Below are 23,077 nucleotides of genomic sequence, written 5' to 3'. Positions count from 1 at the left end.
CCTTTTATCATTGACCTGTGAGAGTCACTTTGTTCATAAAAAACAAAAGCCAATGACTTGTTTAGTACAGCAGTCCAAAGTGGATTTGCACATACTTTTAGTCTTCAAAGAGCTGCAATAACACCTAATATAATACAAGGTAAGATCAAATCATTTAAGATTAGGATTAAATACTGTTTCATTATAAATTGTATCATATCACACCATACTATATACTACTGTATGTTACCATAAATGTGTGAAAATGCTAAATCTATATATTTTTGGGGAAATGTATAAATTAACTGTTTTCACACATTTCCCGTAACATACATAAGCATCTCAAGTACAAAAAAAAATGCATTACCCTTTCTCTCCCACTTCTCTCTCCCCTCTGTCCCTCTTCTTACACCTCTGTCTATATCAGGCAGACAAAGGAGTAACACACTCCCTCTATACAGAACTCAGCCTTACTCTTCAACACCCCGCAGCACTGCTGCAGGACAGGCCTGCCTTGCCAGGGTGGTCTCACTCAGGAAGATGTAGGGTCCTGGTCCAAAAACAACCCCTAGCCCCAAGGCACTTTGTATAGATCTGATAGAATTGGATATTGTAACAATATGGCAGTAGCTTCATCCTGCCCTCTGATAAACTTGCCTAGTTAAATTAAGGTTAAATACATTTAATTTAATTTAAAAAGCTTGGTGGAATTTCGCCACATTGCTTATACCTACCATTTCACATTCAGAACGAGCCAAGTGCCTAGGGTTTGCTTCTGGACCGTCGTCACTGATGTGCAGTATTACAGCATGGCTAACTCGGGTCACATGACTGTGGTGAGAGTGGTGCATGCAGGGTAGAGGTACATTCCCTTGTGCAGGTCTGTCTGTGGCCTGCTGGGTAGAGATGGATGATGGAGGAAGAGAACAACAGAGATGAAACAGAGAGGAATAGAGATTGGGGAGAGAGAGAGAGGTAGAGGAGGAGAATAAGGGAGGAGAGAGCGTGAGATTACTCAGCCTGCTTATCTCAAACAGAAAGAAGGCCAGGATGAAGGGAGAGGAAAAGCGGGATAGTAGAAGAGTGGTGAGAAGCAGGGTAAGGGGGGAGTGGGAAAGGGTGGGGGAGGAGGGTTAGGAGAGAGGGAGGGAGAGATAGGGGTAGGGGAAGAGGGGAAGGGGGAGAACACTATGGCTCCTTATAAGATCTGGACCTCCCCTGGTGTCTGACCCTCCTACAGTGACTCACCTCCAGATGAAATATTACTGCCTTTCATCTCTCCTTCGTCCTCTCCTCCTTATCCCTCCATCAATCCTCCTCTCTTCCTCAATCCCTTCATCTGTCCCCACTCACCTCTTCCCTCCTTTAGAGGTCACAGTAAGTCACAAAGAGGTACAGGTTGAGCCACCTCCCTTCCCAACCATTTCTGAATTCAAATGTGTGTGTCTTCTATCACCCTGTCCCACAACCATCCATCTCCCCTCTAACCCCCTTCACCCCTCTTCACCCACTGAAAAACAGAGCATGTGGTGGCATAACACTGAAAATGGTCCCCTCTGAGGTAAAATTGTGAGGACCGACGCTGGAGACGAGAAGCAAGTACAGGGAGTGAACATTTAATGAAACATGGACAGGAACAGAATACGGACAGCGTCTGGACAGGGGAAAACAAAACAACAATAATGCTGCCATGGGGAACAAACTGAGGAGCAGACGGATATAGAGGGGCAATCAACAAAGTAAAGGTGTCCAGGGGAGTCCAATGAGCGCTGATGAGCGTAATGATGGTGTAACGGCGTTCTTCGTTTGTTGAAAGAGAGGACCGAAATGCAGCGTGGTGGTTACTCATGTTCTTTAATGAATGAATGACGATACATGAAATAACTAATAAATACGAAAACAACAAACGGAACGTGAAACCTAATACAGCCTATCTGGTGAACACTACACAAAGACAGGAACAATCACCCACAAACACACAGTGAAACCCAGGCTACCTAAATATGGTTCCCAATCAGAGACAATGACGAACACCTGCCTCTGATTGAGAACCATATCAGAACGAACATAGAACTAGACAAACTAGACATGTAACATAGAATGCCCACTCAGATCACACCCTGACCAACCAAAACATAGAAATATACAAAGTAAACTATGGTCAGGGTGTGACAGTACCCCCCCCCCCCCCAAGGTGCGGACTCCGGCCGCAAAACCTGAACCTATAGGGGAGGGTCTGGGTGGGCATCTGTCCGCGGTGGCGGCTCTGGCGCTGGACGTGGACCCCACTCCATAATAGTCTTGGTCCACCTCCTTAGCGTCCCTAGATCGGTGACCCTCCTTAATGACAGCTCGGGACAGAGGGTCAGCTCGAGACAGAAGGACAGCTCGGGACAGAGGTAGCTCGGAACTGATGGGTAGCTCAGCACTGAGAGGAAGCTCAGGCAGGTAGTTGGATCCGGCAGATCCTGGCCGGCTGGCGGTTCTGGCAGATCCTGGCCGGCTGGCGGTTCTGGCAGATCCTGGCCGGCTGGCGGTTCTGGCAGATCCTGGCCGGCTGGCGGTTCTGGCAGATCCTGGCCGGCTGGCGGTTCTGGCAGATCCTGGCCGGCTGGCGGTTCTGGCAGATCCTGGCCGGCTGGCGGTTCTGGCAGATCCTGGCCGGCTGGCGGTTCTGGCAGATCCTGGCCGGCTGGCGGTTCTGGCAGATCCTGGCCGGCTGGCGGTTCTGGCAGATCCTGGCCGGCTGGCGGTTCTGGCAGATCCTGGCCGGCTGGCGGTTCTGGCAGATCCTGGCCGGCTGGCGGTTCTGGCAGATCCTGGCCGGCTGGCGGTTCTGGCAGATCCTGGCCGGCTGGCGGATCTGGAAGAGTCTGGCCGACTGGCGGATCTGGAAGAGTCTGGCCGACTGGCGGATCTGGAAGAGTCTGGCCGACTGGCGGATCTGGAAGAGTCTGGCCGACTGGCGGATCTGGAAGAGTCTGGCCGACTGGCGGATCTGGAAGAGTCTGGCCGACTGGCGGATCTGGAAGAGTCTGGCCGACTGGCGGATCTGGAAGAGTCTGGCCGACTGGCGGATCTGGAAGAGTCTGGCCGACTGGCGGATCTGGAAGAGTCTGGCCGACTGGCGGATCTGGAAGAGTCTGGTCGACTGGCGGATCTGGAAGAGTCTGGTCGACTGGCGGATCTGGAAGAGTCTGGTCGACTGGCGGATCTGGAAGAGTCTGGTCGACTGGCGGATCTGGAAGAGTCTGGTCGACTGGCGGATCTGGAAGAGTCTGGTCGACTGGCGGATCTGGAAGAGTCTGGTCGACTGGCGGATCTGGAAGAGTCTGGTCGACTGGCGGATCTGGAAGAGTCTGGTCGACTGGCGGATCTGGAAGAGTCTGGTCGACTGGCGGATCTGGAAGAGTCTGGTCGACTGGCGGATCTGGAAGAGTCTGGTCGACTGGCGGATCTGGAAGAGTCTGGTCGACTGGCGGATCTGGAAGAGTCTGGTCGACTGGCGGATCTGGAAGAGTCTAGTCGACTGGCAGATCTGGAAGAGTCTGGTCGACTGGCAGATCTGGAAGAGTCTGGTCGACTGGCAGATCTGGAAGAGTCTGGTCGACTGGCAGATCTGGAAGAGTCTGGTCGACTGGCAGATCTGGAAGAGTCTGGTTGACTGGCAGCTCTGGCTGCTCCATGCTGATTGGCTGCCCCATGCTGACTGGCAGCCCTGGCTGCTCCATGCTGACTGGCGGCCCTGGCTGCTCCATGCTGACTGGCGGCCCTGGCTGCTCCATGCTGACTGGCGGCCCTGGCTGCTCCATGCTGACTGGCGGCCCTGGCTGCACCATGCTGACTGGCGGCCCTGGCTGCACCATGCTGACTGGCGGCCCTGGCTGCACCATGCTGACTGGCGGCCCTGGCTGCTCCATGCTGACTGGCGGCTCTGGCTGCTCCATGCTAACTGGCAGCTCTGGCGGCTCCTTGCAGACTGGCAGCTCTGGCGGCTCCTTGCAGACTGGCAGCTTTGGCGGCATCCTGCAGACTGGCAGCTCTGGCGGCTCCTTGCAGACTGACAACTCCCTGCAGACTGGCAGCTCTATGCAGACTGGCAGCTCTATGCAGACTGGCAGCTCTATGCAGACTGGCAGCTCTATGCAGACTGGCAGCTCTATGCAGACTGGCAGCTCTATGCAGACTGGCAGCTCCTTGCAAACTGGCAGCTCCTTGCAAACTGGCAGCTCCTTGCAAACTGGCAGCTCTTTGCAAACTGGCAGTTCTGAACAGGCGGGAGACTCCGGCAGCGCTGTAGAGAAGGAAGGCTCTAACAGCGCTAAACAGGCGGGAGACTCCGACAGCGCTGAAGAGGAGGAAGGCTCTGGCAGCGCTGGACAGGCGAGGCGCACTGTAGGCCTGATGCGTGGTGCTGGCACTGGTGGTACTGGACCAAGGACACGCACAGGAAGCCTGGTGCGGGGAGCTGCTACCGGAGGGCTGGGGTGTGGAGGTGGTACTGGAAACCTTACCTGGTTGAATGCTCACGGTCGCCCTGCCAGTGCGGCGAGGTGGAATAGCCCGCACTGGGCTATGCAGGCGAACTGGAGACACCGAGCGCAAGGCTGGTGCCATGTAAGCCGGCCCAAGGAGACGCACTGGGGACCAGCTGCGTAGAGCCGGCTTCATGGCATTAGGCTCGACGCTCAATCTAGCCCGGCCGACACGCGGAGCTGGAATATACCGCACCGGGCTATGCACCCCCACTGGAGACACCGTGCGCACCACTGCATAACACGGTGCCTGTCCGGTCTCTCTAGCCCCCCGGTAAGCACAGGGAGTTTGCGCAGGTCTCCTACCTGGCGTAGCCATACTCCCTGTTAGCCCCCCCCCCAATAAATTTTTGGGGCTGCCTCTCGGGCTTCCTTGCCAGCCGTGTTCCCTCATATCGCCGGCTCCTCTCTCCGGCTGCCTCAGCTCTCCTAAGTGCCTCCACCTGTTCCCATGGGAGGCGATCTCTTCCAGCCAGTATCTCCTCCCAAGTGTAACAGCCCTTGCCATCCAAAACGTCCTCCCATGTCCATTCCTCTTTACGCTGCTGTTGCCTGTTAACACGCTGCTCGGTCCGAGTGAGGTGGGTGATTCTGTAACGGCGTTCTTCGTTTGTTGAAAGAGAGGACCGAAATGCAGCGTGGTGGTTACTCATGTTCTTTAATGAATGAATGACGATACATGAAATAACTAATAGATACATGAAATAACTAATAAATACGAAAACAACAAACGGAACGTGAAACCTAATACAGCCTATCTGGTGAACACTACACAAAGACAGGAACAATCACCCACAAACACACAGTGAAACCCAGGCTACCTAAATATGGTTCCCAATCAGAGACAATGACGAACACCTGCCTCTGATTGAGAACCATATCAGGCCGAACATAGAACTAGACAAACTAGACATGTAACATAGAATGCCCACTCAGATCACACCCTGACCAACCAAAACATAGAAATATACAAAGTAAACTATGGTCAGGGTGTGACAGTTGGTGACAGGTGTGCGTAATGAAGGGCGTGACAAAAACAGGTTCAATCTCCTTATCCACTGTATCTTTTACTCAAGTATGACAATTTCCTTATCCACTGTATCTTTTACTCAAGTATGACAATCTCCTTATCCACTGTATCTTTTACTCAAGTATGACAATCTCCTTATCCACTGTATCTGTGCCCAGTGGTGGAAAAATAACCCAACTGTCATACTTGAGTAAAAGTAAAGATACCTTAAGAGAAAATGAGTAAAATCACCCAGTAAAATACTACTTGAGAAAAAGTATAAAAATATTTGGTTTTAAATATATTTAAGTATCAAAAGTAAATGTAATTGCAAAAATATATTTCAATATCAAAAGTAAAGGTAAAAGTATCAATCATTTCAATAATTTCAATTTAATAATTTAATAATTTCAATTTAAATTACTTCTATTAGGAAATCCAAACGGCACAATTTCTTGTTTTTTAAATTTATGTATAGTCAAGGGCACACTCCAACACTCAGACATTATTTACAAATTAAGCATTTGTGTTTAGTGAGTCTGCCAGATTAGAGGCAGTAGGGATGTTCTCTTGGTAAGTTTGTCTGAATTGGACAGTTTTCCTGTCCTGTTAAGCATTCAAAATGTAATGAGTACTTTTGGGTGTCAGGGAAAATGTATGGAGTAAAATGTACATTATTTTCTTTAGGAATGTAGTGAAGTAAAAGTAAAAGTTATCAAACATATAAATAGTAGAGTAAAGTATAGATACCAAAAAATGACTTAAGTAGTATTTTAAAGTATTTTTACTTAATTACTTTACACCACTGACTGTGCACCATTACAGTCAATACCCTACCTCGACAGCCACTGCCAAGCAGCTCAGTCTAAGATTACCCAGTAAAACTCTGTGGCTTTGTTGGCATGACAAAGACCTGACCGAGGACTCAAATGACACTCCATACAGTTGCATAAAATAACCTGCTCCCATATCTACAAGCAATCATGTAAGGCACTCTCCCTTTGTTCTGCACCATACCTTCATCTGCCTCCTCTGTTTTCTTAGGTCAATCATTATCCTCTTTTCTCCATCCTCATCTCTTTGCCGGTGTTATAGGTTGTCACACAGGTGTGTTCTACTGTGTGGCGCCAAATTGCTGTTTTGTTGCAGCTTTATGTTATAGAAGAGTGATAGATTTTTGAGGGTGACTGTGTGTTTTACTGAGGATGTTATATTTGAGGAGTTTAGCAGACACTCTCATCCAGAGCAGGTTACAGTAGTCACTGGATACATTTCTGTATCTTTTTCCCCGTACTGGTCCCCCATAGGAATCGTACCCACAACCCTGGCATTGCAAGCATCATGCTCTACCAACGGAGCCATATGGGACCCCATCTCTTACTGTTGGTCATTTTGAATAAACACCATACACACTCATCCACGCTGTAGCACAGATGCTTGTGTGCCGTTCCAAGCTATACCCCAGGGAGAGAGCAGAGGGGAGGATGGACTAATTCATCAGGGAAAGTAAAAACATTTCCATAATCCTCTTCCTTAAAACTATTTCATGAATTTTTTCATGTTTTGTTCCAATGAACAAATTCTTATTTACAATGGCGGCCTGTTCCAGCCAAACCCCGACGACGCTAGGCCAATTGTACGCTGCCCTATGGGACACCCAATCACCGCCTGGATTCAAACCAGGTACTTTAGTGACACCTCTTGGATTGAGATGCAGTGCCGCAGACCACTGCTCCACCCGGGAGTGTTTTTAAAGAAAGTTGTTCTTATGTTTGTCATTGATCATTATGAGGGAGTCCCAATGGAAAGAGATGGAGAGAGAGACAAAGTGAGTGGAGAAGGAAAAGAGCGTTAAGTTATATATATATATTCCTAATAGGATTAGGACAGATGGACAGACATGTGGCCCAACATGCATGGCCCTGGAACCAGGATGGGTAATGTAATGGCTAATGGTATTAGTACCTTTAGTCTGAGCAACAGTGGTCCACACAGCCCAATCCAAACTCACTCAGCCATGATGGATTGGTGATAAAGACTCTGAAACAATGTGCCCTTTGCCCTCTGACCTCAGCCTGATAACCATCCATGGGTGGACAGGGAAGTGGATATCTGAAGGGACCACAGCGTTGGTTGGTTCTGAGGATTTATGCCATTGCAGGCCAGTCAAAGCATAGACTATAGTGTTTGTGTGACTTTGCCTTTTCTCCTCAGACATTTGGCAGATTTTTTTTCCTGAAATATCTTTGTATTAGAAATATGCCAAATATATTGTCCCGTCCTGTAATGTTTTGTTCCGTTGTGGTTCTGCATTATATACTGTGTGACACCTGTTTATTGATATTCAGAGCTTGTTACATGTGGACATGGTCAGACCCAACAAACTGGCAGTGTTGATCTTCAGGAATCTTAGGAAGTTCTGTTCCACTGTAACATTTTAGGGCTCCAAAGTGGCGCTTTGGTCTAAGGCACTGCATCTCAGTGCTAGAGGTGTCACTACAGACCCTGGGCTGTATCACAACTGGCTGTGATTGGGAGTCCCACAGGGCAGCACACAACTGGCTGTGACTGGGAGTCCCACAGGGCAGCGCACAACTGGCTGTGACTGGGAGTCCCACAGGGCAGCGCACAACTGGCTGTGACTGGGAGTCCCACAGGGCAGCGCACACCTGGCTGTGACTGGGAGTCCCACAGGGCAGCGCACAACTGGCTGTGACCGGGAGTCCCACAGGGCAGCGCACAACTGGCTGTGACTGGGAGTCCCACAGGGCAGCGCACAACTGGCTGTGACTGGGAGTCCCATAGGGCAGCGCACAACTGGCTGTGACTGGGAGTCCCACAGGGCAGCGCACAACTGGCCTAGCGTCGTTAGGGTTTGGCTGGGGTAGGCCGTTATTTTAAATATGAATTTGTTCTTAACTGACTTGCCTCGTTAAATACATTTTTAAAAGGAATGAACTTTTAAAGAACGAATCATCTTGTCATGTCTCTGATTAATCAAACCTGAATGATTGACAGGAAGGGAGTGAAATGTGAAAGAAGGTGAAAGAGTTTGGGAGATTTACTTTGTCTTTGCACAACACACTCATTGATGACAATGATTGATGAGCCAACTGGCGTGTCCTCCCCTCCCTTGGAACACAACGTTTCTGGGAGGAAAAGGGATAATTGTGGGGGAGAGAGAAAGTTAAATGTAGCGGGAAAAGTGGGTCTGTGTGATGGTATCTGTTGGGAGCTCCTGTAAGTGACAGTGTCACAGAGAGACAGAGATAACCTTGCTGTCTGAAGGCCTCCTAAATCAGTTAGAAACTCACATTATTAGATTTACAAGCACCTCCCCCATCCCACAACATCTGATCTCCAGCCGATTAACAGGAATATTAATTACAGAGTGCAATTAAGGTTGGATGGATGCCAATTAGACTAAAACTCATTAGTGGGTAACGGTAACTCCGCTCTGGGTTCTGGTCAGAGCGACAGACGGGCAGATATAGACCGATTCAACAGAATCTTTGAATTAAAGATCGGCTTCAACTTTCCTTCAGAGAGTTACAAATTCGTTTTTTTAAAGACTTCCCAGCCTGCATAAAATCCCTGCCTTGTAGGCAAGGCTGTGACACTTCAATAAGAGGTGAACAGTCCACAAAATGGACAGTACCACATAATGAGGACATATTTTGGGCCGTGTGAAATTACAAGTAAGGGCATGTGTGTTGATTGTGAGGGGTCCCTCCTGAGGCTTGGCTTGGTCTGGGAGGAGGAGGAGAAAGGGAACAGGGGTAACAGGGATAACACCCCAGAGAGTGGTGGGGGATCAGATAAAACACTCTTCCCAGAGAGGGACCATATTGACTGGGTGGCTGGGACTGAGTGAAGGGATGGGGTTTACAGGAGACATGGGCGACGCTGCGTGTGTGTGTGTGTGTGTGTGTGTGTGTGTGTGTGTGTGTGTGTGTGTGTGTGTGTACATGCTTGTGGGTGGGTGTATACGTGCATGCTTCCATTGACACTCATAAACCTAATAAAAGGTCTGAGCAAGGCTGTATAGTGAAGGTAACTGATGGGGGACGGTTGCGTGGTGATGCTTGATGCTCAGACTAATGCCCATCAGTGTAAAGTGATCGGGGAGATGCTGTGGGTCTCCAGGGGGCTCTGAGGGGGGTCTGAGAGGAGATGCTGTGGCCCATTCTCACGCCGTGTGGCTGGGATAGGACAGAACAGGACAGGACTATGTGTGTGTGTGTGTGGGGGGGGGGGTCACCTGTGTGTCTGAGATTCTCATATCTGCTCCATTCTCAGTAGGTTCATATTGAGCTCATTGTCTGAGTGATAGCCCTATTCATAGACAATATTGTATAATATACAATAGATAATACACAATTAACTCTGAGTAGGCCCCACATCTACTACAGCTCCAGGATGGCTCATTCAGACACCCAGTGTTGGGCTGCCCCTTACCCAGCTCCCCTGTCTCTATCTCTGGGTCGCTGGGTTGAGCTGCCTGCTGGCCCAATTCTGACCTCTGTGGAGCCCCAGCAGCACAGGCCAGCACAGAGCTCAGCTTTGGTACATTGGATACGGTTTAGACTGGAATGAAGAACGGAGCCTGTTTACTTTCGAACTGGATTAGGACACTGAGGAGGGGAAGAAAAGGGGAGGACAGGGGGAGATGGAAGAGGAGAGAGGGGTCAAAGAAAGAGGGAGAAGGAGTGAGAATAGAGATTGATATAAGAAAACATGCTTCTAACAATGTATCAATGTGAGTATTTAGTCCTAGTGCACTTTGAATGGGAGAAGCCTTTAATTGTAAATAATAATCATAATAAGTGTATTGGGCTAGGGGTTTCCATGGTGATGGGTGTATTGTTCATAATTTCTAGGTGTCTCCCCATTTTGATTGATGTTGATGTTAGTGAGGACATTGTAATATTATGCTGTTGGTTTTAAATGTTGTTTCAACTGAGGCGAGTCAGTGTGAATAAAGATGTTGGAGTTTCGGGGTAGAGAAAGGCTCCATTAACACAGAGGGACTTAGCGCTGTTCATTTGACAGCAGACTGATGGCGGCCATTGAGAGGAAAAGCTTTTAATTTGGCTCTGGTGTGGTAATTGGGTTGAATTTTTCTCCTCTCACTAAGAGGAATGGGCTGGGTAATGAAGTTAGTCACTCTGTGTGTGTGTGTGTGTGTGTGTGTGTGTGTGTGTGTGTGTGTGTGGGTGTGTGTGTGTGTGTGTGTGTGTTTGTGTGTGTGTGTGTGTGTGTGTGTGTGTGTGTGTGTGTGTGTGTGTGTGTGTGTGTGTGTGTGTGTGTGTGTGTGTGTGTGTGTGTGTGTGTGCGCGCATGCGTTTTGGTTTGTATTTACTGTGTATGTATGCATGTGTGTGTATGCTGCCAGCTTGTGTGTGTGTGGATACTGGATATGTTTCAGTGTACCTCTCTCTCTCGCTCTCCCCCCTAATTCATTGTGTAATGCTGTTTATTGTGGGTATCATGGTGCTTTTATGCATTAGTTAAATGGATCCAGCACATTACTGTAATGGAGAGGGAGCATGAAAACACACTGAAACCAGATCTACTTCTCCCTCTCTGTTTTATCTCTTTTCCTCTCCCTCTCTTTCCTCTGTCCCCTCTTGCCATTATACCTTCATTTTCACTCCATCCTTCCATCTCATTCACTCCCTCCCATTTCCATCTCCCTCTCCTTTCTTTCCCTCTATCCTCCTCCTCCTCTCTTTCTCTCTCTCTTCTGTTCCCACTCTGATCTGTTCTTATCACCCTCTTCCTCTTTCTCCATCCCTCTGTCTTTCTCTCTCCCCCTCTCCCTGCCTCTGTTCTTCTCTCTCCGCCTCTCCCTCCCCTGTCCTTCTCTCTCCCCCTCTCCCTCCCTCTGTCCTTCTCTCTCCCCCTCTCCCTCCCTCTGTCCTTCTCGCTCCCCCTCTCCCTCCCTCTGTCCTTCTCTCTCCCCTCTCCCTCCCTCTGGCTTCTCTCTCCCCCTCTCCCTCCCTCTGTCCTTCTCTCTCCCCTCTCCCTCCCTCTGGCTTCTCTCTCCCCCTCTCCCTCCCTCTGTCCTTCTCTCTCCCCCTCTCCCTCCCTCTGTCCTTCTCTCTCCCCCTCTCCCTCCCTCTGTTATTCTCTCTCCCCCTCTCCCTCCCTCTGGCTTCTCTCTCCCCCTCTCCCTCCCTCTGTCCTTCTCTCTCCCCCTCTCCCTCCCTCTGGCTTCTCTCTCCCCCTCTCCCTGCCTCTATCCTTCTCTCTCCCCCTCTCCCTGCCTCTGTCCTTCTCTCTCCCCCTCTCCCTGCCTCTGTCCTTCTCTCTCCCCCTCTCCCTGCCTCTGTCCTTCTCTCTCCCCCTCTCCCTCCCTCTGTCCTTCTCTCTCCCCCTCTCCCTCCCTCTGTCCTTCTCTCTCCCCCTCTCCCTGCCTCTGTCCTTCTCTCTCCCGTCTCCCTGCTTCTGTGCTGATTTAATGGCACTAATGGCTGGGGATACTTAGCAGAAAGAACAGAATAGTGACTTCTCGTGTTACATGACCTGGGAGAGAGCCAGGAGAAAGGAGGGGAGCAAGAAAGGAAAAATACGAAATGAATCAGACAGGAGGAGTGAATAACATGGAGGAGGGAGGAGCAATAAAGGAGAAAATAGAAATGAGGGGAAAAGAGCATAACAGGAAGTTGTTAGGTACTAATGTTCTGATTTTCCAGTTTTATGTAATCAATCTTGCAAGTGTATGTGTGTGTGTGTGTGTGTGTGTGTGTGTGTGTGTGTGTGTGTGTGTGTGTGTGTGTGTGTGTGTGTGTGTGTGTGTGTGTGTGTGTGTGTGTGTGTGTGTGTGTGTGTGTATTAGTGATGTGTGGTTTCAGATGTTTGTTCACCCGCACCCGCTCGCAATTGCTAATAACCAATCCACAACCGCCCGACTATATATGACAAAATGAAAATCTGACGCCCGCACCCGACCCAAACCCGCAAATTGATCAAATGCGCTGTACAGTCAGAAATGCTGAAACAAATTTTGGACAGGTTGCAGGATATTTTTTTTTTACACCTAATTTAGATAGGCCTATGTTTCTGCTTATAATTTCAAACCTTTTGGTAGGCTATTTGTTAGTCAACTTGGCTATACACAGAAAATTGTCCAGTGTTGATTTTTCAGTGTAACATTTATATTATTGATGAACACTCAGTGGTGTAAAAAAAAACAGTTGTGGTGTTAATAACCAGAGTTATTGTTTTAAACTGTGGGGTGTAAAACAGTCCCATCAAAACCATACCCATGACTTTTATATTTCCCAGCATGCTCTACAAAAATATGATCAATGGCCCATTCGAGAGAAGACATCCTCCTGAGTTATGACACTTGCCAGTATTGAAATCTGACATGTATGATAGACATTTCCGTAATCTAAAAGTTGTATTCCTATTAACTTCCAGTGTAGTAAGAGAGACTTTATCGCGGTGCTACGTCATACCAGACAGATTTTTGCCTGCTTGAACACCAATAACTCAAATACACATGAAAACACAGGGAATTGATAGACCATCACTCAGAGATTCAGGGAATTGATAGACCATCACTCAGAGATTCAGGGAATTGATAGACCATCACTCAGAGATTCGGGGAATTGATAGACCATCACTCAGAGATTCAGGGAATTGATAGACCATCACTCAGAGATTCGGGGAATTGATAGACCATCACTCAGAGATTCAGGGAATTGATAGACCATCACTCAGAGATTCAGGGAATTGATAGACCATCACTCAGAGATTCAGGGAATTGATAGACCATCACTCAGAGATTCAGGGAATTGATAGACCATCACTCAGAGATTCGGGGAATTGATAGACCATCACTCAGAGATTCAGGGAATTGATAGACCATCACTCAGAGATTCAGGGAATTGATAGACCATCACTCAGAGATTCAGGGAATTGATAGACCATCACTCAGAGATTCAGGGAATTGATAGACCATCACTCAGAGATTCGGGGAATTGATAGACCATCACTCAGAGATTCAGGGAATTGATAGACCATCACTCAGAGATTCAGGGAATTGATAGACCATCACTCAGAGATTCAGGGAATTGATAGACCATCACTCAGAGATTCAGGGAATTGATAGACCATCACTCAGAGATTCAGGGAATTGATAGACCATCACTCAGAGATTGACAAAAACAACAAAACATTCCAAATGGGTGAACCTTTCCTTGAAGTTTAGTTTTTGCGTCTTTTACTTTCAGTTTTGTACACCAGCTTCAGCTGAAAATACACTTTATTTTGATTATTGAAAATATATTTCACAGCTGTTTAGATGGTACAGGTGCAGGAGTCTTTGACAATTTTTAGGGCCTTCCGCCTTGCGGTCAGAGACCGAGCAGTTGCCATACTAGGCAGTGATGCAACCCGTCAGGATGCTCTCGATGGTGCAGATGTAGAACCTTTTGAGGATCTGAGGACCCATGCCAAATCTTTTCAGTCTCCTGAGGGGGAATAGGCTTTGTTCTGCCCTCCTCACGACTGTCTTGGTGTGTTTGGACCATGATTTTGTTTGTTTGTTGGTGATGTGGACAACAAGGAACTTGAAGCTCACAACCTGCTCCACTGCAGCCCAGTTGATGAGAATTGGGCGTGCTCCGTCCTTTTCCTGATTTCCACAATCATCTCCTTTATCTTGATCACGTTGACGGAGAGGTTGTTGTCCTGGCACCACACAGCCAAGTCTCTCTGGTTTTGATTGTGACACAATCAAAACCAGGGTCTGTAGTTACGCCTCTAGCACTGAGAAGCAAGTCCCCGTGGCAATGTTCTAACATCTAGTGGAAAACCTTCCCAGAATAGTGGAGGCTGTTATATCAGCAAAGGGAGACCAACTCCATATTAACACCCATGCTTTTGGAATGAGATGTTCGACGAGCAGGTGTACAAATACTTTTGGTCATGTAGGGTACGTCATAGAATGAATGAATGCTTCAATCTAGTGTTCTGTTTCCTCTCCGCTTCTCTCGGCAGCAAATACATTTAGGGACTGGGCAATCACGTTCAACATTTCCAAATGACCAGTTTGACTGGTTTTAAGGGTAGTTAAAAGCTATGAAAACGACCCAACATGTTTCTGATATGATTTCAGTTCGGCATGGATGCCTATTTTTTGTCATTGAAATACTATTTATCAGCTTTTATGATGCTGATAAATATAGCCCCTTTGCAGATCGTCCCGAACCGCATCAGTCTTACTCTCAAGATGCTGAAAGAAAGAAATACGATTTCACTGCTGTTCCCGAGTCAAAATGTACATTTGATGTATCATTTTACTGCAAGAACTGCTTCATTCTGCAGGAGGTACTATTATGTCAGGCTATGCGAGAGGTTTCATTTAGGCTACTACTCCATTTAACCCATCTGAACAGTAGGCCTACAGTTCCCTTGACGTACCATATTTGAAATCCCCATCTTGTGACTGTCGAACTTGTATGGTGCCTCACAATCATCACACATAACATATTTCCCAAACGTTAGGCTACTGTTCTGGCCCTCCCTTCTCTTTATTTTCAACTCTCCATTTCCCAGCTTTTCTCTTATTGAATTAAACTCTGACATTGTCGTTTTTGACTCAGTGGATCAACATAAACTTTTTCTGCCAAAGTTCCCAGAAGCATCTGGTAATTGGTGTGTATTTGGCTAGCATACAGTAAGGCCCTAAAGCTTCGGCTTACACACGAACGCCAGATAAAAATAATGAAAGAAAAACCTCAATGTAGCCTACAAATATAAATTGAACATGGATTATACATTTAAGGATATTTAATGCATTGTTTTCTCTTTATTCAACATGCCCTCCACCCACCCGCCCTTCATCCACGCAATATTTCATGACCCTAAACCCGCGCACCCCGCGGATATAACCGTGGAGACTGCCGGTTATGAGTCAACCCATGCATCACTAGTGTGTGTGCGTGTGAATATGTTTGTGTTCATGTGGGAGTTAAATCCTCTGTGATTGTGTGTGTAGCTATGTTACAACCTGTGTGTGTGTGTTTATGGGTCTTTCTATAAATAATGGGGCCAATGTGTGATATTGGGATACATATTTTTAAATGGTTTGAAAATTGGCCCATAACTCCAGCTATACAACAACATATGTCTAGGACTATACATCATTAAGCAGAGTTCATATTGGCAAGTCTAATTCAAGGACTTTCAGGGACTTTTTCAAGCACTTAATTGTAATTTACAAGGGCCTCAATGTTATCCAATTGTAGTATTTATACAACTGTACATATAGCCCCCCCCCCCTCTAACCATAGCTGATTTTGCAATGTTGTTTAATGTAAGGAATTGTATGGAAAGCCAAGTTGAACCCAACATTAGATGTTGTGGTTCTCATGAAAACCGCGTGTGGTTTTACCCGCAACAGAGAAGCGCAACACCCTTCAGTTGAAGTAATAAGTGGCCACATCTATCATAAAAACTGTTCAACATTTCAATCACGGATAATTATAAGGGAGCAGGATAACTTATAAATTGGCTACAATAAAGGACTTTTCAAGTACCAAAATTAGGAAAAGTCTGATTTTCAAGGTAGGCCTATTCCAGTACTTGAATTTCTGAGCTCCAAATTCAAGTTCAAGTAGCTAGGCTACTTCAAGCCCCTTGTATTGTTTAAAATGGCAGGTGAAATGTTATTTCATTACCAGATCATATTGTCAATAAGCCCACCCTGCTATGTTTTTTGATCTCATTTATACCCAGAATAATTTATACGATTTTTTCTTAACGAGTCGGATGCAAAGGATTTACCTCAAACACCAGACAAGGCCCAAGACCCAATCATTCGCATGTAGAAGAGACGAGGATATCGGGGTTGTAGGTCGGGGGGACTCGCAAGGATCCGACGACGAGTTGGTAATCCATCTCTACCATCAGTCCTGTTAGCCAACGTGCAATCATTGGATAATAAATTGGATGAGCTCCAATCAAGACTATCCTACCAATGGGACATTAAAAACTGTAATATCTTATGTTTCACAGAGTCGTGGCTGAACGACAACATGGATAACATGCAGCTGGCTGGGTTTTCCGTGCATCGGCAAGATAGAACAGCTGCCTCCGGTAAGACAAGGGGTGGCGATCTGTGTCTATTTGTAAATAACAGCTGGTGCACAAAATCTAATATTAAGGAAGACTCAAGGTTTTGCTCACCTGAGGTAGAGTATCTCATGAAAAGCTGTAGACCACACTATTTACCAAGAGAGTTTTTATCTACATTTTTCGTAGGTGTCTATTTATCACCACAAACCGATGCTGGCACTAAGACCGCAGTCAGCTGTATAAGGCCATAAGCAAACAAGAAAATGCTAATCCAGAGGCGGCGCTCCTAATGGCTGCAGACTTAATGCAGGGAAACTTTAATCCGTTTAACCTAATATCTACCAGCATGTTACATATGCAACCAGAGGGAAAAAAACTCTACAGCACTTTTACTCCACACAGAGAGACGCGTACATAGCTCTCCCTCGGAATCCATTTGGCAAATCTGACCATAATTCTATCCTCCTTATTCCGGGTTACTAGCTAAAACTAAAACAAAAAAGTACCAGTGACTCACTCAATACAGAAGTGGTCAGATGACGCAGATGCTAAGCTACATGACTGTTTTGCTAGCACAGACTGGAACATGTTCTGGGATTCTTCCGATGGCATTGAGGAGTACACCACATCAGTCACTGGCTTCATCAATAAGTGTATCGATGACGTCGTCCCCAGAGTGACCGTTCGTACATACCCCAACCAGAAGCCATGGATTACAGGCAACATCCGCACTGAGCTAAAGGGTAGATCTGCCACTTTCAAGGAGCGGGACTCTAACCGGACGCTTATAAGAAATTCCAACCGGCAAGTGTCTTCACTGACATTTTCAACCTGTCCCTGACCGATTCTGTGATACCAACATGTTTCGGGCAGACCACCATTGTCCCTGTGCCCAAGAACACCAAGGCAACCTGTCTAAATGACTACCGACCCGTAGCACTCACGTCTGTAGCCATGAAGTGCTTTGAAAGGCTGGTCATGGCTCACATACTGCCCCAACAGATCCACAGATGACGCAATCTCTATTGCACTCCACTATGCAACTTCCCAGCCAGACAAAATAAACACTTACGTTAGAATTCTATTCATTGACTACAGCTCAGCGTTCAACACCATAGTGCCCTCAAAGCTCATCACTAAGCTAAGGAACCTGGACACCTCACTCTGCAACAGGATCCTGGACTTCCTGACAGGCCACCGCCAGGTGGTAAGGGTAGGTAACAACACAGCTGCCACACTGATCCTCAACATGGGGGTCCCTCAGGGGTGTGTGCTCAGTCCACTCCTGTACTCCCTATTCACCCATGACTGCATGGTCAAGTGTGACTCCAACACCATCATTAAGTTTTCCGACGACACAACAGTAGTAGGCCTGATCACCGACAACGATGAGACAGCCTATAGGGCGGAGGTCAGAGATCTAGCAGTGTGGTGCCAAGATAACAACGTCTCCCTCAACGTGATCAAGACAAGGGTGTACTACAGGAAAAGGAGTGCCGAGGACATCCCCATTCTCATCGACGTGGCTGTAGTGGAGCAGGTTGAGAGCTTCAAGTTCCTTGGTGTCCACATCACCAACGAACTATCATGGTCCAAACACACCAAGACGGTCGTGAAGAGGGCACAACAACGCCTATTCCCCTCAGGAGACTGAAAAGATTTGGCATGGGTCCTCAGATCCTCAAAAGGTTCTACATCTGCACCATTGAGAGCATCCTGACTGATTGCATCACTGCCTGGTATGGCAACTGCTCAGCCTCTGACCGCAAGGCACTACAGAGGGTAGTGCGTACGGCCCAGTACATCACTGGGGCCAAGCTTCCTGTCATCCAGGACCTCTATACCAGGCGGTGTCAGATGAAGGCTCTAAAAATTGCTAAAGACTCCAGCCACCCTAGTCATAGACTGTTCTCTCTGCTACTGCACGGCAATCTTAATATAATAGCTTCTCCCCCAAAGCTATAAGACTCCTGAACAGCTAATCAAATTGCTACCTAGACTATTTGCATTTTTATGCTGGTGCTACTCTCTGTATATTATCTATGCATAGTCACTTTACCTCTACCTACATGTATATATTACCTCAATTACCTTGACTAACCTGTGCCTCCGCACATTGACTCTGTACCAGTACCCCCTGTCAATAGCCTCACTTCTGTTATTTTATTGTTGCTCTATTATCTTCTTTTTAACTTCAGTTTATTTTAGTAAATACTTTCTTAACAGTTATTTTTCTTAAAATTACATTGTTGGTTAAGGGCTTGTAAGTGTAAGGTCTACACTATTCGGAGCATTTGACAAATAAAATTTGATTTGATGTGATGTTGCTCTGTGAAACTCAAATTCTTAAATTCCTGAGAGGCTGAGCCACTGAACTGCACCTGGGCCACAGCCCAACCCTTCATATTCCTGCCCTCGCCACATGATCCTCATCATCAACCAGATCTGTTCCTATAATTCAGTCTAATCCAGTGGCAGGTGTTGTCATGGACGTCTGCCAGCATGGACGTCTGCCACCCACCTCGTCGTCCTTCTGCTCAGATCTGCCAGCACAACTCACCTCTCGTCCCTCTGCTTAGGACTGCCAGCACCACCCACCTCTCGTCCCTCTGCTTAGGACTGCCAGCACCATCCACCTCTTGTCCCTCTGCTCAGGGAGACCTCTCATTTGACGGACGACCATTTTCAATTGGTCCCTGCAGACATGGGCAATTTGACCACTTAGTTTTTCATCAGTCCTCTGGGACATATCCCTTTCTTTTGAGCTCTTTCGCTCTCTTCTGCTTTCTGTTTTACTCTCTCTCTCCCTTGCTCCCTAGCTCTCTCTCTCCCTTGCTCCCTAGCTCGCTCTCCATCTCTCTCAGAGGTTGGTCATTAAGGGATTAGTTGGGTGAGAGGAGGTTTGAGTGAAGCTGACTGGGGTTGAGTGGAGGTGGAGATGGGGGGGGGGGGGGACTTTCACTGCTGTGTAAATTGCTGACACGTGCCTTCTGTCAGTCAAACATCCCTCAACCAATGACTCTAATTATAGGGTCTTAAACCTTGACCCATTGGCCAAAGCTGGCCTTTCTTACTTAATCAGTAGAGGTTATATTTTAGATTGAACATTTGAATGATGTGAATGCAGTACAGTATGATGTAAATATAATTAGTCCCTTAGCTTGTACCTTTTTCCTCTCCCACGGTCTGGGCTCAGCCTGGCCTCCAGAGGATCAGCATCCTTGGTGTGTGGGCTGACTCCAGCCTCACTTCCTGTTATAGAAATTAGCGGAACCTTGTCCACCTCCCCTCCCCATACCCACCCTAGAGGCGTCTGTAGGTGAGTGTGTGTATGTGTGCAATTGTGCGTCTGTGTGAGTGTGCTTGCTTCTATGTGCGTGCGTGTGTGTGTGTGTGTGTGTGTGCGTGTGTGTGTGCGTGCGTGTGTGTGTGTGTGTGTGTGTGTGTGTGTGTGTGTGTGTGTGTGTGTGTGTGTGTGTGTGTGTGTGTGTGTGTGTGTGTGTGTGTGTGTGTGTGTGTGTGTGTGTGTGTGTGTATTTGTGTGTGTGTGTGTGTGTGTGTATTTGTGTGACGTTTGCTCACACAATGGGGTCCACACGCAAACCAGCCCAGATGGAGCTACAATGGTAAAAGAGTAGCCTACACTCCAGTCTGGCCTTAACGCAGAGTCACACACTACACATAACGCGTCGTCATGGTTCCTAACCATATCACCTCACACTGCCCGCCATATGAGAGAGTGTATTGTTATTTAACAAACCACAATTGCTTTTTTTTAATCACAGACACCTCTATAAACAAACCTGTTCTCCCACGACAGGCTGAAATATATGTCTAACTGCTTTACACAGAACAATTCAACACCAGAATATTGAGTTGGAAATGAAGATATGGGTGCCCAACCAACATGCTCCTGGATGGAACTAGAAACGTATATTGTAGTTAGAACATATGATTCTCTGCCCAATAGCTAATTGTGACTGTAATATTTTGACATTGGTGTCTAATGAATTCCTGATATATTTGGGTTGTGCAGGGTTCAGTGTCATGTCTAGAGTATTTGATATATTTTGACCTTGTTGAAGATAGGAAACATAATGGATTGGTGGAGGAGAGGTGAGGAAGAGAGGGAGCTTAGGGAGGTATAGTGTGAGAGTGGTAGGTAAATACACGGCAAACTCTCCAGCGTTAGATCAACACTGACAGTGTTAAATGTAACACTGGGCCAGTGCCTATAAGGGTCCAACCTTTTTAGTGTTGAATTAACACTCAGCTTAGTGCTGAAACTATTACACTTCATTAGTGTCAGGGAATTAACATTTTTTGAGTTATGCAATAACACCTCATATAGTATCAAAAAATCAAAAGAAATCAGCTAAGACCTCAGAAAATAAATTGTAGACCTCCACAAGTCTGGTTCATCCTTGGGAGCAATTTCCAAATGCCTGAAGGTACCACGTTCATCTGTACACACAATAGTACACAAGTATAAACACCATGGGACCACACAGCAGTCATACCGCTCAGGAAGGAGACGCGTTCTGTCTCCTAGAGACAAATCATGTGCAAATCAATCCCAGAACAACAGCAACGGACCTTGTGAAGATGCTGGAGGAACAGGTACAAAGTATCGATATCTGTCACAACTTCCGCCGAAGAACCAAGGGCTCTCTATGGTCAGGGCGTGAAATCTACCAAATATTGATTGAGTGTATGTAAACTTCTGACCCACTGGGAATGTGATGAAAGAAATAATAGCTGAAATAATTCTCTCTACTATTATTCTGACATTTCACATTCTTAAAATTAAGTGGTGATCCTAACTGACCTAAGACTGAATTTTTACTAGGATTAAATGTCATGAATTGTGAAAAATTTTGTTGAAATGTATTTGGCAAAGGTGTATGTAATCTTCCAACTTCAACTGTATGTGAATGTGTGTGGGCTTTTCTGATTTGATTGTATGCTCCTTGCAGTCTGAATGAGTTGTTTATGTATCATTTGATGTGAAACAGTTCGTGTTTATATTTGCAAAAAAATTGCATATAAAATATATTGATGTATATATACTTACTTTTTTACGCCAGATACAAACGTATACATACGAACAACAACTTACAGATGCACAAAAACAATGACTACATCTCATCTGCCAAGATCTGCTTGCTCACACCCCCATCACTAGTGCCTACATTATTGTTTGGGACTTGGCCTTAAATTGTACCAGCTGGCTATTTCAATTATAAACTATTTGATTTTCTAATTGTTGGCGGATTGATTTGATTCCCAAGTTTTTAGTATACGTTTTTTTCAAGATGAGCGATGAGAAGAGAATCGTCCAGCCCATTGGGTGTCTCAATACATCCCCATATGCCTTGTCTTGAAATATGCAGACAGATGGATTAAAAAGAAGTACTTCTGACAGCCAACTTCCTAGCTCCGCCCATAACTTTTGGACTTCATAGCATTCCCAGAAAGCATGGATTATTGACTCATTATTAGTTTTACACTTAAGACATGTGTGTTTGATATAACCTAAGAATTGTTTAATAGGTATATGAGGTTAATCAGACACAGTGTGTTCTCATGCCATCTCCACTTGTACATTCTTTCAATCACACACTGAGCCCTGATGATTATGTTGTGATAACTATAGGTTTGTGTACAGCTGGGTAAGATGGAAGAGGTAAGGTTGACCTGGCTGGCTTGGTCCAATGTGATTGGTTGAGCTTGGACTGGTTCTGCCCACAGTGAGGCCTGGGCTGTCATAAAGTCTCATGGTTACACAGTCAGCACATTGTTCTCCATACTGCCCCCCTCACCACCTCACCCCCTTACCCCTTCTCCGTTCATAGTTTGGTAACATGGCATGGAAGGGGGAGGAAGAGGGAGGCTATCTCCTCCACTGATCAGCAGGTCATGAGAGAGCCTGAAAAGGGAGTTAAATAGAGAGATGACTACAGTCTACAGAGAAATGGGTTGCTGAGTCAGAGAATGAGACAGAGAGGTATATTTATGTACTGTTGTGTATCACATATAGGCCTCTTTTCTCACACACTGACTCTCTTTCTCTTATTTTACTCTCTCCCTTTCTATCTCTGTTCGCCTGCATTCCACAGGAATATCACAGTCTTGTTTGACTGCCTGCCAAGGGAACTTCTCAAATAGCCCTCTCCTCTCTTTTACTGTCTCTCTCTCTCCTTCTCTCTCTCTCTTCCCTCCTTTATTTCCAGACACCCCTCCACATACACTATCTCTATCCACCTCCGTTCACTCTAAAGGGACTCTAATGTCACCGTGATGACCTGTGATGTCAGTCACCATGGTGACAGGGGCAGCTGAGGGAGGACTATCTCAGACAGACATAGAGTTTTTTTCTCTTCACGATAGTTGTGAAGTCTAAAATGGAAGATATGTGTTTTTTACATGGGGAGTAGTGCTATGGGCCAATGTCCCAGTTCTG

The sequence above is a fragment of the Oncorhynchus clarkii genome, chromosome 17, assembly GCF_045791955.1.
Source record: "Oncorhynchus clarkii lewisi isolate Uvic-CL-2024 chromosome 17, UVic_Ocla_1.0, whole genome shotgun sequence".
NCBI lineage: Eukaryota > Metazoa > Chordata > Actinopteri > Salmoniformes > Salmonidae > Oncorhynchus > Oncorhynchus clarkii.
Note: the sequence above shows the minus strand (reverse complement) of the source record.